This window comes from Eriocheir sinensis, chromosome 41, assembly GCF_024679095.1.
Source record: "Eriocheir sinensis breed Jianghai 21 chromosome 41, ASM2467909v1, whole genome shotgun sequence".
NCBI lineage: Eukaryota > Metazoa > Arthropoda > Malacostraca > Decapoda > Varunidae > Eriocheir > Eriocheir sinensis.
In genome coordinates this window covers 10995543-11003301 of record NC_066549.1, presented here as the reverse complement: position 1 = coordinate 11003301, position 7759 = coordinate 10995543, and positions in this window count along the sequence as shown.

The following is a 7759-nucleotide window of genomic DNA, read 5'->3' as shown; positions in this document are numbered from 1 at the left end:
TTCTTCTTAAATATTACGTGCTCAAGTATTTACTCTTCTTCGCAATTTACCTTTTTATATGGCAGGTTTGGAACGTTTTCCTCTATACTGCTTGGGCTGCATTCCGTATCATTACTTCCTGAATTACTTGTTATTAGAACATATGAGATAGCTTTCTTCCAACTGTATTTTTTTCTTTTTTTTTTTCATTCTTCATACCTGAAATTATTGCTGCTCAAAGTGTTGCAAATTTTGTAAATGATTGTGTATAAGTATGAATAATTTCATACTCGTTACCTTCACGCAGAGGAAAGGACCCAACTTTTTCCTTCTTCTTGCGTGTACCGGCTAGGCGGGATAAGCTGGCACACAGGAAAAGGAAACGTTTAGTACTGTTGTGAGGAAACATCCTGCACGGCAGTGACGGGCGTAACTTGCTTAACACGGCAGAACAGTGTCACGAAGCACATGAGAAAATGATCTCGTCCTGAAAGGGAGAATTACAAATATCCGACTCTGGAGATTCCGCGGCAGGTAAGTTCAAAGGAGCAGTTGCAATAAAAATATCGGTAAAAGATAGACATGACAGCAACACTGAGGGGAATTTAAAAGGACGAAGACGGTTAGTACGAGGAGGGAAGCTGGTGAGGTGAGAGGCCATTGACTTCTCTGTTCAAAGAACTGAGTGGACAGAGGCCCGGCACACATGCAAGGGCGGACAAGCCCTTGTATGTAGTAATTTTCTAGGAAGGGAAAAATTTGATGACGAAGAAAAACGCCTAACCTCAAGAAAGTTGATTTAGGATAGGATGATGTAATATGAAGTTTCCAGTTCAGATTTTGAGTTAGGGACAAACTAAAAAATGTTCCATATAAAAGAATGGAACAACTGTGTAGCACCGAAGAAAAGGGAATAGTTGCCTGAAAGTCGAATTGTCATGTGTATAATTTGTTTTTAAGGCACTGCAAGATACTAAGTTCCTTCTACTTCTTTTATAACTAATAGCAAGCTCAGAGGTTAAATGTCCTCTAGCATCTAGCCTGGAGTGGTGCAATATCTATTTAGATGATCTTTTTTCAGTGATATAGTAAGGCAGAGTATATATAGTCTTCGTCGTAAAACACAGTAGAACACTTCGTCTCGGAAGATGTTACCAATTTCGTTTTTCACTTCAGATGGAAATTTTCACGTCCCTTTTCGGGACACCTTTTTGTCACAGAATTTGTTTACATTTTTTTAGATAATTATTTTCGGAAAAGTTTACATATCGTTAATATATGCCATGATTCTCATCGGGGTTTGGGGGCAGGATGAGAAGGAAAGCAGGACAGAGTCGAGGCAGCGGAGGACTGGAGGTAGAGAGAAGCAGCGAAGGAATGGATGTGGATGAAAAGTTGGAGGTCCCAATTTCTGCAGCACCAGTGTCCCCCGACGCATCAGTGCTCCCTGCCAGCCTCCTCTATCTCGGCGCAGCTCAGCGGGGCATCGCTTGACCAGGAGCAAATTGTCCAGCTGTGTGCTGCGGAGGGACGAAACAGCTTAATGGTTGGTGGCGGTGGCAGACGGTTGTTAGTGAACATAAAGACCCCTAATTGGTGCGACTGTGACAGGACCATCACCGTAACTCAGACACGGAGGCTGCCAGCTACCGTGTAACACCTAATCTTCTCAATCATTATAATTTTATAAGCCGTGCAGGATATATTGCGCGTGAGTTGTGCGTAGGGAGAAATTCCGTTCGCGTTTTATCGCCGCTAATAAAGGTGAATCAGGAGAATATGGATTTTTTATTTATCTTTTTTTTCTCTCTCAAAGCATTAATGTTTATTGGTTTTGCCCTAAGTTTCTCCCAGAGGCACTCTGAGCAGCCCCGACCGAAATGAAGACTAATCTCTGTTCGGTTTCTATAGATACTGCCTCTAGTATTTTATTTCGTCTCCAGCTGAACCCTTTTGATTATGGAAGGAGAAACAGTCTTACTAGTGTGTGTGTGTGTGTGTGTGTGTGTGTGTGTGTGTGTGTGTGTGTGTGTGTGTGTGTGTAATTCACCACGGCCTGATCACGAGTTGGACTCGTAATCGCCAGCAGGTACCCTCCAGACATGAGCAAGTGCTCTTTTATAGTCGATCTCTGGGTACTGCCAGGACCTCACACACCACACACTCCATCCCCCTGCTCAAGGGGGGACAGTCACCACTCCTAGTCAACGGAAAGAATCCCGCCTGAGCTATCTCGAACCGCCGCCCTGTCAGGTTGTGAAGCCTGACAGCGTAGCTCTCTAACCAGTTGCGCCACGGAGTGTGTGTGTGTGTGTGTGTGTGTGTGTGTATGTGTGTGTGTGCAGCAGAAATAAAATTGTGGGTACTATGTGTACGCATGTGTGCCTTGCTGTCCGTTCATTATATAAACTGAATCTCGGAAGAATCATTCACGGCTCACTAGTCTGCAATCATATACGCTCGGATGAATCACTTTGAGCAAACGTATGAACGGCGGGGCCAAACACCCACCATTGTTTGCCTCCCGGTGCTGCGAGGGGATGCGTGGCAAGCCAGTGTTTAGGGAGAACATCCTCGAAGTTTATGTCGCTTGATGAGGCTGCACGTTGGTGACGGAAGACTTCCTCAGCGGGCGGTGGGTGGCGGGCGGCAGGCCGGGGAAATGCATACGGGGGTTCGATTATCATAAATTTTCACCCACTTACCACGGGCAGACTCAGTGGGTGTGCACCATGAACACACATTTCCTTGGGCAGTGTAAAAGTCATAATACATATTGTCTTTCGATGCATTTGGTCATTCCTAATAAGACTGTGTGTGAAGTGGCAAAATGAACTCACAGATGAATGACATTTATTCTTTATTTAGCGGAGAGAGAGAGAGAGAGAGAGAGAGAGAGAGAGAGAGAGAGAGAGAGAGAGAGAGAGAGAGAGAGAGAGAGAGAGAGAGAGAGAGAGAGAGAGAGAGAGAGAGAGAGAGAGAGAGAGAGAGAGAGAGAGAGAGAGAGAGAGAGAGAGAGAGATATGACCAAGGAAAAGTCAAGGGGAAGTCTCTGCACATCCTGAGTCGTGTTCCTCGGAGGCTGGTCAGTGATAACCTCAAGAGGGGACAGCCACGGGTTCTCCTTTTCAATCCCCGTGCGCTGGTCCTCGAGCGTTGCTGAAGTCATGTATACGAACCTCCCATGAGTGAATAAAAAGGATTTGCTACTGGTCCTTGCATAGCTTTGATCAATGAAGAGCAAGAACGGGGTATTGTTATCGGGAATGAGATGGAATTGAGGGAGAAAGTGAGGTTTTATAAGCCCAGATAAGTCGTTGTCCCTCTTAGAATTATTCATCTTTTTACTACGAAGACTTAACCAAGGATGAAAGGCAGAGATCCAACATTACACTGCGGAAACTCAAACAAAGAATAAAAAACAGAGATCCACCATTACATCATGAGGACTTACTTAAGGAAGAAAGGCAGAGATTCGACAATACTCTGCGGAAACTCAACCAAAGAATAAAAGCCAGAGATCCAACATTACACCATGAAGACTAAACAAAGGAACAAAAGCAAGTGACCCAACATTGCAAAGACTAAGCCAAGGAGAAAAAAAAAGTACAGGACGAAGACTAAACCGAGGATGAAAGGCAGAGCGCAGCTGAACGAAACACAGCCAAGGAAGAAAACCAGAGATCGATTCTTCAGACTACCCGAGGCGTCCGTAAATCAGACAGGTGTGGGAAGTGATGGGAAGGACCACCTGAGCACGGCCCGCGCCCTGTTGTTGGCTGGATCGTCACGGACCTGTATCTGGGAGGAGGAGGAGGAGGCGAGGAGGGTGGAGGGGGACTAGAGGAGTGAAGAGTGGGAGGAGAGGAGGGCGGGGAAGAGAAGCCATTATGCCGTCACCTGGGATCATGAATATCAAAGACGCCGCGGAGGTTGGCAGGCCTGTGTTGAATAACCCTGTCAAAAGAGGGAGAAAGAGGCAGGGGGTGAGAGAAGGGGGAGGGAGGAGAGGGAGGGACCGTTGTGAGAGAGGAGGAGCGAGGTAAGCAGCAGGTAATTGAATTTAGTAATACACAGTAGGATATTTTCTTATTTTTTTTCCCTTATTGTTGTGTTTGAGCTCATTTTCCTCTTATTTCTCGTCCGTTGTCGAGGAGGAAGATTATTTGACGAGGCAGAGTGATCGTTTATTTGGAGTTTATTAGGCGAGGTCTCACAGGTCTCGAAGCTCACAGGAGACAGTCTGCTGCCTTTACTTACGTTCTTGTGATTGTGGAATGGTTAAAGACTTGAGGCCTGACAGATGAACATAAGAACATAAGAACAGATGTGTGTCTGTGTGTGTGAGAGAGAGAGAGAGAGAGAGAGAGAGAGAGAGAGAGAGAGAGAGAGAGAGAGAGAGAGAGAGAGAGAGAGACATAGAAACAAAGAATGAAAATAAAAGAAAAAAGAAAAGAAAAGAAAGTGATTAAGCGGGAAAATAGACATGAAAAAAAGAAATGAAAAAAAAAAGAAATATATGGAAAAAAGAGAAAAAAAGAGACCAACATAATCATTGATATGCTTACAACAACAAATTCAGTCCGAAAGTGAAAACATACATTACATAATTAGAATGAGAAGAGAATTTTGCGAATGAATATCAACAATGAGAAATATAAGGCGACACGCGCTTGCCATACTTTATGCTTTTTAATCTCACTCGACAGCAGCAACCAAAACTGTGCGATGATATGCAGTGAAATGACGGGTCAGGAAATCATGGCAATCCTTCAGAATACCTTTGCTCGTTCATTCATGTATTGCTATGAAGGTTAGTTTGTTTGTTTTGTTGTTGTTGTTGTTATCGTTTGTTGTAGTTTTGTCCAGGTGCAAGTTTCGAGTGCAAATATAATGAAAGCTGCAAACCTATTATTTTACCATTATATTTAATTATCACCGTAAAGATGTATAGCTATGGCTGACACACACACACACACACACACACACAGAGAGAGAGAGAGAGAGAGAGAGAGAGAGAGAGAGAGAGAGAGAGAGAGAGAGAGAGAGAGAGAGAGAGAGAGAGAGAGAGAGAGAGAGAGAGAGAGAGAGAGAGAGAGAGAGAGTCATTCTTCTATCAAATAAAAATTGAAAAGGCTCAATCGTCCCCCCACACAGCAGCAGCAACAGCATCACCACCAAGACACTCCATCTCGATCTTGACCTCCACCACCCCCACCATCCACCTCCAATACCACCACCCACTACCACCCTCCGCCTCCCCATCGCTCCTTGCTACCCACCTGCGTACCGTACTTCGCGCTCCCAGATACGTTTATTTTGTCATATCTTTTTGTCGCAACACACTACCACAATAGACAAAAATACTACCTAAGCACGCCAACTTGTACCACTGTGTCGTGCCGGCTCGGAACGGGGTGTTATGAAGCCTTAAATTGATGGAAGTAAACCGGGGAAGCGATAGGATGACACTGTGAGCTCGATAACTTCCTTTTCTGAGCGTAATAAGCTCATAAAACACAGCGACGTGATAATGACACGACTGCAGTGAAACTTGTGGGGACCGGAGTGCAACAAGTAGGCAGGCAGGCTGGCAGGCGGTAGGGCGGGCAGGCGGATGCTCAAGGGGACTTTTAGAGCTCGCGGAGCCAAATTATCGCGGCTTAATCAAGACCATTGTGCGCCTGCGTGCGATTGTTCCCGTGTCGCGTAATAGATTTCGCCAGATTACAGGGCAGGAAAATGCATCTGTTTTGTTTTCAAGTCGCAGTGCCGCGGCGTTGGCTCGTAGGCGTAAAATCTGCAGAGCCGGTAATTGTCCAAATTGTGCGTGGGTAATGTGAGGGAGGCACAGAGGGAGGCTGGGGGCCGGCGGGGTGGGGTGTGGTGGTGGGGGGGAGCGGCTACACGCCTCCTGCCTTTGTTGCTTGTCCTGCGGGAGATAACTGCTGACCCGCTGCTCCTCGGCCTCGACTCCTCCTAATGTAATACTCTCTCTCTCTCTCTCTCTCTCTCTCTCTCTCTCTCTCTCTCTCTCTCTCTCTCTCTCTCTCTCTCTCCTCACGTACACGCACACACACACACACACACACACACACACACACACCTAATGATCCCTGTACCCAGTCCCGAAAAAAATTCCATACTGTTTAGCATTAATGCATTCAAGGAGATGACAGTTCTTGGTATTTTTTATTGACACAAAGTTGGCATTTGAATGTCCATTCGTTGATTATTATCTTCCGCAGCCCAGAAGCTTAGAATAATTAGAAAGACATTCAAAGGTTCTGCTGACTCCTCTTCATCTGTTGATAATGCTTCCGATGTTTTATATTCGGCTTGCTCGCCCGCCGCCGCTTTTTCTTCTGCTGCTGGATGTCGCTTGGCACGATAATTGATAGTGTTTTTCGGACACAATTTTGTGTGGTGCTAATTCGACATGTGACCTTGTTATCAGTGCTAGTTGTATATTATACAATATTCAGTCTAATGCAGCTCATTATATGCATTGCAACGTTCCAGGTTTATCATTATTATAGACCAACTCGATATTCCCCAGAACAACCTTTGATGCCGCTGCAGCTAGTGAGATGTACATACAATTTTTTTTTATTCATAAAAGTTGTTTGTGCCTGATGCTCTCCCGCCTCCTGACACGTGCAATGCAGAGAATGTCCACACACTCAAGTTGAAAGTGAAGTCCTTTTCACTGCATCGGTAACGTAATAATATGTAAATAACTTTCATCCTGTATCGTTCTCTTGTAGAAATATATAAATATGTAATGAATACCACTTTATTTTCTCAAATTTATTTTTTCTTGCTTGATCCTTTCAGGTATCCCGATTTTTTATTTCAATTATATTTTTTTTACTATCTTCTCTGTCAAAAATTATTTGTGTCTTAGGTGTGGTGGGCCACAGACTTTGTAGCTTATAGTATTTGTACTCCTCCTCCTATTGCACTGTGTTCATTATCAATAGGTATGGTAATAATAATCATAATGCTAATAATACTAATAGCACTAATAATAATAATAATTATAATAATGATAATAATAATAATAATAATAATAATAATAATAATAATAATAATAATAATAGTAATAATAGTAATAATAATAATAATAATAATAATAATAATAATAATAATAATAATAATAATAATAATAATAATAATAATAATAATAATAATAATAATAATAATAATAATAATAATAATAATAATAATAATAATAATAATAATAATAATAATAATAATAATAATAGTAAGATGTGCTTTTATGCATACGTATGTTGGAATTTCAACGTCCATGAAATCTTTATAAACTGAATCACCACACCCCTGGCTTGATAATCAAAGATTTCCTATCTATGACTTCCTTGCACTTACTTCCATACCTTAACGACATCCAATATGATAGTACAGATAATGTTCTTACTCGCTCGCAATGCCTCACACTCGACATCCAATATGATAGTACAGATAATGTTCTTACTCGCTCGTAATGCCTCACACTCGTCATCCAATATGATAGTACAGATAATGTTCTTACTCGCTCGTAATGCCTCACACTCGACAACCAATATGAAAGCTGTGCCATTTTAATTTTCTGCTTCACACTTGATTAAAGAAGTTGCTTGAAATTGCCACAACACCGGGTATTCTCGCTTCGTATATTCCGCCGCGTTGGGTAACTGACCATAAGATACCAGTTTGGCCTTGCTTATTACCTGGGGTTTGGTCTTGCCTGCCTTCATGGGCCCCGTCAGGATGACAT